We start from the raw sequence: 13641 nt of genomic DNA on the forward strand, positions 1-13641 counted from the left end.
AGAATTTAATGCATGTCTGCAAACACTTTGAACTCCAGTTCATGTTTGTGTTCCATTCCACTGACACAAAACATCTCTTTCTTTGGAGACTGTGGCCTCCTGGATGTAGCACATCTTTAAGCGTTTATTAAGCTCTACACCTACTGAGATGATTGGGGTCAATCCTTAGGTATGACACAAAAAATACCAAAGTCCATGTATCTTCACTTCGAAAACTTTTTATCAAAATTCAAAGAAAAGTAGTTAAATAGATCAAAAAAGTCCATACCATGCAAAAAATTGAAAAGTATTTCTTATTCATTATGTTTACATTTTAAGCCTATATATTTTTTAAAGTTTTTTTTAAATTGCTAGATGACCATAAAGTATCTTACTATGCATGCTATTGTAAACTGTATGTTACAGTACAACCTGTAATATTTACATTGATTTACTGTATAAGTTAATGTATAAAGTCAAAAAACAGTGTGTCATTGTACCTTGACATCGGCAAACACACTGTTAAATTATTTTGATATTACTGTATAATTATAGAAGAGTAATACAAATGTTTCATTAACATGTTAGCTTATAGAGGTCAAAGAACAACCTTCCATTATCTAATTATTTATTCTATGTGTGCAATGAGAACTCAAGAAAATTGACACCTTTTATTGGCTTTTATTGACCTTTTATTGTTTGATTAAAACCTGCCTGAAGAAGGGGCATAAGTTGCCTCGAAAGCTTGCATATTGTAATTGGTTCAGTTAGCTAATAAAAGATGTCATTTTGCTTGATTTCTCATTGCATCCATAATGGCTAACACAGTACAGCACCCTACTGCTACTTTTATTCCATGTATAAATGCAAAGCCATACATTTATCTTTACTAAGAATACCTTTATAAAGTTAACATTAACATTACACTTCTAAAAATGTCTCCTACGCTGGGTATAGCACAAAAAGAGAAAGTGCATTAAGGATTTACATACAACATAATTTTGCATCATTTAAGAAGCTATGAAAAAAATGCTATTACCTAATATATTTTTTTTTATTTTGTGCAAATCGGTGTTTTTATTTACAAATACAAGTCTTGCATAATCTCTTAAGCCTCAGTCATAATATATAATTAAGTGTCCATAGGCATCCACTTGGAGGGTAGTTTTTCAGGTGAAGAATGTCAAAAAATATGCACTACTTTAAAACTTGAGAAAATCACCTTGAAAATGACTGCATTATTTCACGCTGCAATTTTTTCAAAGTACCCAAATCAAAGTCTACTTTTGCTTGTTAATGATCTGTTTTCCAAATGGATTGACTAGTAGACATTTTTTATGATCTATTTCTGCTTTAAATCACAAGCTTTAAACTAAGTACATTGTCAAATGCATTTAATCCAGTGCAGGATGCCAGGGTCCACAGTGTATGGTTCATCAATCCACAAAACTCTATTGAAGGAAGGAAAGAGAAACATAGTGTCAGAGGGGGACACTTTTACATTTTTTTTTTGTGCACTGGGTGGCTCCATTAGGCACCCACTGTTGGGACTGGGGGGTGAGAAGTTAAAAGGCTATCTGTACTTATTAATGGTATTTGCTTTCCTGCAAGGGAATCACTGCTTTGAAGTTTGGCCTTAGAAGAATGTCTGTATTTACCTGGCTTGGAAATATTGGTTTCTAATCAGCATATCTGTACTTATTAATGTTTGGTAACCATACATTTTGTTAACTTGTGTTTTTATTAATTGTTAAACCCAGGCAATTTAGATGTGCGATTGATTAAACTGTTTGTCCAGGACTGACAACAGAGGGGTGAAGTAAATATAAACTGCTGGCCAGCAGAAGGCAGAAGGGAGAGTCCACAGGAAACGCTGCCAAGACACTCGGACAGGGCACAGGGGCTCGCAGGCAGACTAGGGTACCTGGCTGGCACAACGTGAGGCACAAGGACGGCAACACTTCCAGGGAGGAAGAGACAGCTCCACAAAGAGACGCCGGATGTGGGTTCAGCGAGAGAGGAAATCTGCATGAAAGGACCCAGTAAAGCTGACAGACGAGAAATGAGGCGTGCCTAGGTCCCAGCAACACAAGGAGCCCAGAGTGGAAGAAAAAGGGACAACGAAGAGACGCTGACAGGGAGTCAACAATTTCACACAACTTCTGTGAACAATTAAGTGTTAGGGTAACACAGTGCCCAAACTGGACTCTGCACCACTAAAGGTTGTATCCTCCAATTCTTGTTTTTACGGACTTTTAGAGTGTGGACTGTGTATTTTCCTTTTACAAAAAAGGAAATTAATTCCTGATATGTTTAGGTTCTGTTATGTTCGTTTATCTTTTTAATGTACCTTATATTGTCTTGTACAATAGAATTACTGTTGCCTTTTTCTGAAATTACTGTTGTGTCTTTCATTGTGTGTTTACTCACCGCCCAATTTAAAGAAACCTGTGTGCTATTATTGGTAAATTTCAGGAGTTCCCAGTCTCTTAATAAAACTGGGTGGCGTAGTCGGATATTTTAATGGTGTCTAAGTTAGATTACTTGTAAGTGTGACCAGACACCTGTGACAATAGGATCAAAATTTTGAGGTACATTCCCTGATTAAAAAAAAAAAGAAAAGTTATAGTGGTACAAAATAAATTCTCAGTCCCTGCCATTAACAAAGAAAGGAGCAATTCTGGTGAACTTTGTCTCTCTCATACCTTACGTCGACACATGATGATCCAAGCCCCAAAACAAAACCTGCAGTATGTTGTTATTTATTAACCATCACACATGCAGTACCACTGAAGATTTTGTGAGCAATCTAATTTAGCAGCTGTCAAATTGTAAGTTCTCAACTTTTAAGCTTTAGTGTTGAAGTAACATATAGATAAAATTATATTCTTCCCCTGGGGGGAATTTGGCTTTTTACAAAACCTCTGTAAATAAATATATAGATAAATAAATAAACATACGTATATAGAGACAGATAGAATATTAAAAAATTAATTATTAATTAAAAATGAATAAGAAAGACAACATCTGATTGGCAGTCACAGTCACAATGAGGCATTATGCAGACATATTGATATTGGTATGAAGGCGCCCAAGTAGCGTTTTTTGACACACTTCTGCAGATTAATTAATTGGCTTAAAGTACTAGTGTTAGTGTATCAGACACAGGATGTGCAGCATTGTTCATAACGGCACTCAGTTTTGTTTTTTTCTCTTTCACTGCTATCTCCAGAGGTTCCAGAGTGCTTCCCATAACTGAGCCACCCTTTACATTAGCTTGTTATTTTGGTGGGCCTCTTTGAAACCCATTCTTAGATACCTCCTCTGTGTTACAAGACCAAACCAAAATGTCATTGATGTGGACCCCTAAGTACTTTTGGGAGTGCAATACTTCAACATCCACTCCTTGAATAGTGACCTGACATAGACGCTCTAATGTAGATGTCATTAACAAAATACTCAGATTCTGCTTTGTGTAAAAGTTTCTACCACTTATTTTGTTTACATAAATCACTCCTATAAAATTATAAATATATTGTATATCATAGCAATGTTATGATAAAATTAGCTCTAGAGGAAGAACTTTCAGCATACACAGAACATACTGTTGTCAGAAATAAATTGTGTAAAGATATACTTTTAAAATAAAATTATGAATGTGTTGATTAAGTTACTGAATAATATAGTTTAGAATATCACCTTGGGTGTTTTTAATTTGATAATATTTTGAAAATAAAACAAATGACAATCGATGCAAAGCTAAATGGACTGTTCTTGACAAATCATTTCTCATATTCAGAGTGGCTGTTTTGTGTAACATTTCATGACATGTTGATAATGTTTTATTCTTGTGAAAAGATTTCTCATTATGTTTGTGTAAGTTTATTTGTTTTACTTGTCATCTAATTCTTTATTTAAAATTGTATTTTCTTTGAATTTGCATTATTGTGTAGTATTTCTTAATAAACACTTTTACACAAAGTAGCTATGAAGAGCTGGCCAGATACTATAAAATGTTTGCACTGTGGGATGTAATGATGTTTTAGCAACTAATAAATGCAATGTAATCCAAGTCTTTTGAGACAAAATGCAGTTAGTGCTTTTTGTGTGGTATCACATGTGAAACTCCTATGGCTTTCATCCTTCAAACAGTAATATAAAAGACTTTGTTAAATAAAGCAGAGCTCAGTATTCCACCAAGGGTTTAATAGGACAAAAGTGTAAGTGTATTAAGAGTAATTTTTAAATTAATGATCATGGAGTTTTCTCAGGTTATTTAAAAGTACTAAAAATAGCAGATGACTATTTTATTTTGAAAAACAAATATTACAGTAATTACTACTGCTGATTGTTCTTGATACATAGAATTCTAATTTTTAACAAGAGTAAATCATTCCAAAAGCACTATTGCAAGTACACAGGACACACTGATTTATTTTCCTAGGAAAAATATCTTAGATAAGTTTGGTGGTTACTGCTACTGTGCAGTCTTGTGGTGGTGGTGGCTACATGTAAATTCCAGTCCTGATTACTGTTCAGTTATGTGCCTTATAAGTGATTACATTCTTAATATATAAGATATGAAATTCTAATCTAGTTGCCATTGTGTTAATATGCAGTTACGCGTCATATGCATTCGATAAAGTATAAATGTATTTAATTATGTATATAAGTCATAGTTGTCTAAAGAATGTTAATGTCATAGTTTGTCAAATGAATGTTGGCTATTTTTGTATTATGTTAGGATTATACAAATGAAGTCCATTGAATCTTGTTATTACTTAGAACTGTAAATCTGTTATCATTTTATACTTTATTTCATGTAATTCAAACTAATCCTGAATACTAAAAATAAATACTGTTGCTATAAAAAGTGTTTTATTATGAGTTACTGTACTCTTTTGTGCATTATTAAAATGTTATCATTTTCTTTTTAGGCCTAGAATAAAAATGACCTTCACACCAAGAGGAATCACAAAAGAGTCACACATGCTATGCTTCAATGGAAAATGCATGTTCTAAACAAGTATATTCCATTACTGCTCATGTTCTCATATATATGATTCTGTGGACAATAACAACCTTCACACTTTCTTGTAATCTCTTGGTGATAATCTCTATTTCTCATTTCATGCAGCTTCATACACCAACAAACTTCCTCACATTGTCTTTGGCAGTTGCTGACTTTTTACTTGGAGGACTTGTGATGTCAGCCAGCATGATCAGATCGGTGGCAACCTGCTAGTATTTTTGGGATTTCTTCTGCGAGTTTCATACTGGCATGGACGTGATGCTCTGCAAAAGTTCTATTTTGCATCTTTCATTCACTTCAGTTGATTGTTATTGTACAGTGTGTTATCCTCTAAAACACAGGTCACTAATAGGCAGACCGCGGTCTGGGTCCAAACCCAGACTCTGTTCTGTCCGGACCCAGACCCAGAACAGACATATCATTGAATTTTATTTAGTTTTGGTGGAGCTTACATTTTTACAGGCGACTCTTTCCTGACTTTTTCTGACAGTGTTTCTACACTGCTGCTCAGTGAAAGGGACCTCCTACATGTCTCTGATTGGCCAGTACTTGTTGCCTTCGTTGGTTCGAGTTAGTTGGGTTTAAGCATGAAGACTGAGATTGGTCAAGGTGAAGGCAAGAATGTCAGGTAATCACAGGCAGAGTAGGGCGGGCTTTCACTAAATAGAGGCGGAGAAAACCTGTACTCCACGTGAAAACAGCTGGCACTCTTGTGGCAGTGGCAGTGACAGGGAGAGAAAAATATAAAGGAGTGAGAAGACAAGAGGGAGAAAAGCGTCAAAATTGTGAGTCAATGTGTGATGGCTTTTGCTAAATGGTGGAAAGTTGACACACTGAAAACTGGGCTTTTAATCCGGAATGGACCGAGGCATTTATGTTTATACTTACAATAGGGAGCTCAAAACCATTGTGTCTCATCTGATCTGAGACGGTGGCAGTGGTTAAAAGTGGGAATGTGAAATGGCACTATGAAACTAAGCATAAAATTACATTTGAGAAAAGTTACCCACTAAATTCGCCAGTTAGGCTACAGAAAATAAGCGATCTTAAAGCCAACTACGATTGGTCAACGAGGATTTTAACACATTCATTTACTGGCCAACAACTTGCTAACGAGTGTTCCCTCAGAGTCGCCTAGATTTTGGTACGTCACAAAAAACCATTCAGTGATGGAGGCATTGTCAAGGAGTGCAGTGGCCAATGCCCTTTTTGAGGGAAAACAAAAAGATGAGCTTTGTGAAAAAAATAAAATAAATACCTCTGTATCAGCAGCCTCAAAGAACACTGAGCTATTAACCAGAGATGTGCTACAACATCTGCATGAATGCCATCCAAAAGGCTCCATGCATAGACCTAGCTGTAGATGAGTCCACTGATATGTCTGACAATGTTAGTTTATGTCAGATTCTTCAACATGGAGAATGAGTTTTCTGAAGATCTGTTAGGTGTCACACCTCTTAAGACCAATACAAGAGGAGAGGATATCTACCTGTCCATAAAGGAGATGTTAATGAAGAGGGGAACTGAGCTGAAACAAGTGATTTCCATAACCATGGATGGAGCCCCTACCATGGTAGGGAGGGAGAGAGGACCTGTGGCAAGAATGAATGAGGATAATCCTGAGCTCATCTCTTACCATTGCATCATTCATCAGTTTTTCCTGTGCTCCAGCCTGTCAGATGAGTATGTTACGATGATGTACACCATGATTTCCTTGCACAGCTGAAAATCCAAAAGGCAACACTGTTTTCTCGCTTTTTAGAAGACAAGAAGAAGATGGACATTGTGTCTTTTTTGGTGGATATCACTTCACCCCTGAATCATTTCAATTTAAAGTTACAGGGGAAGGACAATTCTATGTGTGACCTGATGACAGTTGCCTGCACATTCCAGAGGAAACTTGAGGTATGCACCACACCTGCTCATATTTTTATTTACACATCCCTGCACAACCTCTTCATTAATAACATTATAATAGCATTACAAATATTACAAACATAACAACTTAATATAAAAAAGCAAAGCAAATCTCTTTCTTGTTGAACAATTGTGATTCTAATTCTACTTCAGGTGCTCAGGGAAGACTGTGCACACTTTCCTACACTGAAGGAGCAGGTCCAGGGTGAGAAGGATGTATCTACTTTTTCTGACTTTGTTGACAAGCTGACTGTAAACTTCAGCAACCGCTTCAGTACCTTCAGTCTTGGACAGTGGCTCACCCTGTTTATGCAGAATCCATTCCTGATCACAGATGTTAGGGGTTTCTCAAAAGAACCCACACAATTCTTTAAGTTGGCAAATCCTGGGCCTCTCAAGATGGAACTGATTGATCTCCAGGGAGATGTGGCTCTGAAACAGTGTTTTGGAGGAACTGACTCTGACACCTTCTGGTTTAAAAAGGTCCCATTGACAGCTTTCCCATGCCTGAGGAATGTGGTCCTGTACATGTTGGCCATGTTTGGCTCCACATACAGTTGTGAGACAGCTTTCTCCACCATGATCATATTAAAAAACAAATATTATTCAAGGCTCACTGATGACAATCTTCACACATGCACGAGGATGGCACTGACACCATTCTATCCCAGATATAAAATCCTGGCAGACCAAGCAAGACCTTACTTCTCTCACTGAACAAGAGAAAGTAGGCAGTGGGATGTGAGAGAAAGAAAGAGGGGAAGATACAGTATGTTCAGTTATTTAAAGATGTTCAGATTTACTGTGAAACTGGTTAAGCCTATTCAGTTGTGCACATATTAAAAACTCTTATATATTTTAGTTTTATATGAGGCTGTCTTTTTTTTTTGTTGAAATGTTAAAACTTGTTATTATTATTATGAAAGTACTTATTATTTATAATTCACAGCTGAATGTCAAATTTACCGTGCTTTTACTTTTGTTATTTATTTTTTCTTATTTATTTTATTTATTATTGTATGTAGCCCTTCATAGTCCAGAGTTGCACTGAAAATAAATATTGTTTAAATGGCATTGAATTATAGCTTTCTTTGTTTGATTTGAGTCATTGACTTCACATAGTGCAGATGTTGATACAATGGCAATGCTACTTCAATATACTGTATATAAATTAATTTTATTTGATTACATCTTGCCTGAAGAAGGGGCCCGAGTTGCCTCGAAAGCTTGCATATTGTAATCTTTTTAGTTAGCCAATAAAAGGTGTCATTTTGCTTGGCTTTTCTCTACATTCATAATGGCTAACACGGTGCAACACCCTAGTACTATAATTTAATTGTAATGTATAACTAAATTATAATGAAACTTAAACCTGATGATGCTGTAAACCTGTACATGAGGACATTTTCTCTATCCAGACCTCCATAAATCATAATTGACTACTCCAGCTCTAAAATATCACACTAAAATATGTAAAACTGTTTTAGTTACCTGGTCTCTGTCACATTTTATATTTCAGGACTTATCATGATAGCTGTTTATGTGAAAATTTTTGCAGTAGTGGAAAAACAAGCACAATCTATCTTCTATCGAACAAAGATATCATGTTCAAGGAAGAGAGAAACCAAAGCAGCAAAAACTCTTGCAATAGTTGTAGGTGTATTCATTATTTATTGGTCACATTTTTCTTCTGTAGCAATCTTGATCTTTTTCTCAATTATTCTACTCCTAATAATACATTTTATTTATATAGCGCCTTTCCCATGCTCAAGGCACTTCACCGAGTTTAAGATAGAATGGCAGGTTATACAGTATATAGCATTGTACAAACCAGATAAACACATAAAGAAGATATAAGACAGTAAATTCAGAGAAAAAAGCCTAACAGACAACATAATTGATGGTCTAGCACACACACATACAGGTTACATGAGTATCTTGACATAAAGGAAAACTGAGAGAAGGGTAGTAAAGTCAAGTAGAGCTAAAAGCCTTCCTGAACAGATGAGTTCTGAGTTGTTTTTTAAAAGAGTTCATGGAGTCAGCTGACCTGATTAATTTCGGTAGGTCATTCCAGAGTCTGGGCGCTATACAGCTGAAGGCTCTGTCACCCATGGAGTGTAGATTAGTGTGGGGCACAACAAGATTGCCAGAATCAGAGGACCTTAGTGGGCGGACAGGCACATAGTGATGGAGAAGGTCACTGATGTAGTTTGGCGCAAGGTCGTTTAAGGCTTTGTAGGTTATTAGTAGGATTTTGTATTCGATTCTGTAAGACACAGGGAGCCAGTGAAGGTGGAGCGGGATGAGTGTTATGTGCTCGCTGCTGCTGGTCCGTATAAGGACTCTTGCAGCCGAGTTCTGAATAAGCTGGAGCTGTGATATAAGATTAGAAGGGGCACCTGCCAGCAGCGAGTTACAATAATCGATGCGGGATGTGATAAAAGCATGGACAAGTTTCTCAGCATTAGAAAAAGAGAGGAAGGAGCGAACACAGGATATGTTATGGTGGTGAAAGTAAGAAAGTTTCTTAATGTGGTTTATGTGGGTGGAATAAGAAAGGGAGGAATCAAAAATGACACCAAGATTCTTTGCATTAGAGGCAGGTCTGATGAGATCACCACCAAGATGGACTGGGAAGGAGCTCATTTTATTAAGGTGCACTTTAGTCCCAATTTGCAGGAGGTCAGTTTTGTTGCAATTTAATTTTAAAGAGTTCTGCTCCATCCAGGTATTAATTTCACTAAGGCAGGTCGTGAGCTGAGAAAGCTCTGATGAAGTTCCACTTTTAACATTGAAATAAAGTTGAGTATTGTCTGCATAAAAATGATAACCCAGTCCATAGCTACGTATAATATGGCCAAGGGGAAGCATATAAATACAGAAGAGGGCCGAGGACAGAGCCCTGAGGAACTCCTTGTGTGACTGGCGCTGAGCTGGATCTGCTGTTGCCAAGACTAACAAACTCTTGCCTATCAGTCAGATAGGACTTGAACCACTAGAGGGCGGTGCCAGAGATACCCAGCATGTTCTCCATTCTGGACAGTAGAATGTCATGTCTGACAGTGTCAAATGCTGCACTGAGGTCTAACAGAATTAATATGCTGGTTTGTCCAGAGTCTGCTGCCATAAGCAAATCATTGGTTACCCGTAGCAGAGCAGTTTCACAGCTGTGCCGCGCCCTGAAACCAGAATGAAAGGGTTCCATCAAGTTATTAGAGGTTAAGTAATTGGTGAGTTGGGAAGCTACAACACACTCGAGAACTTTTGACAGGAAAGGTAAGTGGGAAATAGGCCGGAAGTTGTTAAGATTGTCAGCATCAAGACCAGACTTTTTTAACATTGGGGTTACAGAAGCGATTTTAAAAGTGAGCGGCACAGAACCATAAGGGATGAGTTTATTATTGTTGTAACAGTTGGGATTATGGCATGAAAGCAGGATTTAAGTAGTGTGCTGGGGTTGGGGTCCAGTACACAAGTAGTTGGCCTCATCTTACAAAGCAGGTTATTAACAAACGCAGATGTGACTGGTGAGAACTTAGAGAAGGAGCTGGATGGAGTGGGAAAACAGGGAGAGATATAAACAGATGATGTATTTATGTTAGTTGAATTATTTAGATCTTGTTTTGTTACGGAAAAAGTGGAGGAATTTCTCACAGACTTCAGTAGAAGAGGTAGTTGGGCCAGATGTGGGTTCGAGTAGTTTATTAACTACAGAAAACAAAACCCTTGGGTTATCTTGGCCACTTTCTATTATTCTGCCATAATGGGTGTTCTTGGCAGCAGTTAGTGCTTCTCTGTAAGCTCTTTGGTGGTCAGAGAAGGCCTGGATGTGCATGGTGAGGCCAGTCTTACGTGACATTCTCTCAAGGCGTCAGCCAGCTGCTTTCATAGATCGCAATTCTGAGTTATACCAAGGAGCTGAACGTTTAAAGGAAACCTCCTTATGATTTAAAGGTGCTGTTTTATCTAATGCTGCCTTAGTAGGGGAAATTTTAATCTGGTTTACTTACTTAAACTCAACATTTACTTACTTACACTCAACATTTATTTATGCCTTCTTTTATACATGGTTTAGGAAGGCTCTCAGAATAATTGTATTTAATGAAATTTTTAAACAGAACTCTTTTTTAATGAAACCTTAACGCAGAATAAAATAAAGCAAAACAGCATGAATACATGTTTTGATTCCAGATGAAAGGTTCATTGTTTTTTATTTACTTTTTTTGTTTTGATTTAAAAAAGCAGAATATTACAGTGGCATGCTACTCAATTAAATAAATATTAATAACATAACAGATGTACTTCAAAATCAGTACAGACAAAATGAAAAAACAGGAAAAGAAAACAAAAATAGATTCAGCCCCCACACAACCTGAAAAGTTCATTTTTATGGCACATATTAGTGTTCTGCAAAATGCAATACTCTGCAAAATTAACTCTACTGTTAAGAAGTTTAAAGGCTTTTCATATTATTGTCAAGATGTTGTATTTAGATGCACAATTTTTGCAGTGCCCTGATTAGTTATACATGTAAAATAAAAAATATTAAGAGCCTCCCATTATTATTCCATGGATCATTAACTGCAAAAAAAGTATGTATCTTGTGGAGAAGCTTTGTTTCAGCTTTCTCTCCATTTTTATAAACTTTTTGCCTGAGTCTTAAACTTCAAGTTGTGAAATAGATTTTCAATGTGGTTGGGATCATTTTTACATGAGGCACTAAAAGACATTCAGTAATTTATTTTGAAAATGGTTTAGTGTTACTTTAGTTTTGAGCTGCCTTCCATTTGTATTGTTTGGTCAGTTCAAGGGATGTTTAATATTTAGTTTTCATATTAGAGAACATGTCGATAATTGCTCGAAATTGGCTTAATATTTCAATTTTTCCTATTTCAATAAAAATGTAATTAATTTAATATAATTTTTAAAGCAAAATAACAAAACCGAGTTTCCAATTTATACATATATTTGTTAATGACATTGTTTTATTGCTGTTCTCACTTCCATCAGAATAGTTGAAGTGATACCCATTTAACTCACTTATTGGATTTAAAAAAGTTAAAAATTTTTGTCTTCTTTTCTCACGTCTGCTGTTAACATTAATTAACATATTAGATTGCCGTATAAACAGTAGTTGTGTTTGTTTCTTTAAATAACACAGTAGTTTCTCTCTACATGGACAGTTTGATGAACAAAGGAACTCTTGTAGAGTTTTTTCTACACTACAAGTGGGCACATTTTCTGAAAATAGGTATGTTCTTAATTTGTATGTTTTTTGTTTAATTCATTTTTACTTTAATGCACATTTTTATCATGTAAGTTTTATTATTTTCCATTTAATTTTGATTATAATTCACCAATATATTAAACTCTAGAACCCACATCTCTTTCATCAGATAAAGTAGTGATACATTGGCTAATATAGATGGGACTGTGTCACCTATTGCATAACATTTGATTTTAAACCACAAACACAATTAGTTCTTAATATTCCTAGAATAATGCACTCTCAGTTTTGGAATTGCTGTTCCTTATCATTTCAATTTGCTTTATTCTTAACAGAAACTGTGTATTTATTTTTCAGAGTAGTGTGTAACCAAGACAATAATGGAATCTGCTAAAGTGCCTGCTAAAGAATCCAGAGAACAAAGAAAGTGTATTCCTGAAATTAAAACTTTACTGTAATAGATTAAGTAAATTAAGGTCTGCCATATCTGTAGGTGTGGTTCTTCATTAGCCACAGTGTCACTTTATGCTGAATTTAAACTGGTGCATATGGTTCAGTGACAAAGAGGTGACAAAAGCAAATCAACTGAAAACGTAGCAAAGACTAACCTTCGTATGAGCTAAATGAGCAAAGAATTTACTCACCTTGCAGTAAGTGATAACTTAGCCTTCCTCCTAGCAAAGGTGAGTCAGAGGCTACTGTACCAGCTCTTTTGGGGCCAGGTGATTGAGAAAAAATATGTATCTGTATGGCAAAAGTCTCAAATCATAAAAGCAATTAAACAAATAAATGATTAATTAATAAGTTCAACAGGTTTTGCTATTTGAAGTTGAATTAAGTCATTGTTTTAAAATATTTTTTAAACATTTTTTAAAAAAGTATTATTAATAGAATTAAATTTGGTGGTGCACGGTCAATGAAGACAGAAATAACAGAAATGTTTTCAAAAGTCTATACTGTGCATGCTGATTTAGGATAAGTACCAACAGCACATAGTATTTATGGTATGGCAGGCTTAACTATTACATAAGAAGATCTACCTGGTTGGGTACATTCACAAATTTCCCTCAAATCCTGACTGAAAGGAGCCCATCAGTCTGTTAAAAGTTAATTGATGATTTGGGGAGCCACATCGTGCTCTGGAACTTTAGATAGGGATTGTAATTGAAAGAGGGCAAAAATTGTTTTGATTGTTTCAAGCCCTGAGTTTTTAATGTTGGGGTCACAGAAGCTATTTTCGAAGCAGGTGGCACAGAAACAGAAATATTTACATTATTGTTTGACAGTCAGGACTAGGAAATGGAGGCTGAGCAAATTATGTGTGTTAGAGACGGGATTGTGCATACAAGTAGTAGACCTCAAGTTACAATTAAAAAGTAAAGTATGAAGATGAAATTAAGAAACATTTTGTAAAAGAGCCAGATGGAGAAGGAAAACACTTAAGAATCTAAAAGAATGATTAAGTAACAATAGTTAATTAGGC

Source organism: Erpetoichthys calabaricus, chromosome 3 (assembly GCF_900747795.2).
Source record: "Erpetoichthys calabaricus chromosome 3, fErpCal1.3, whole genome shotgun sequence".
Classification (NCBI taxonomy): domain Eukaryota; kingdom Metazoa; phylum Chordata; class Cladistia; order Polypteriformes; family Polypteridae; genus Erpetoichthys; species Erpetoichthys calabaricus.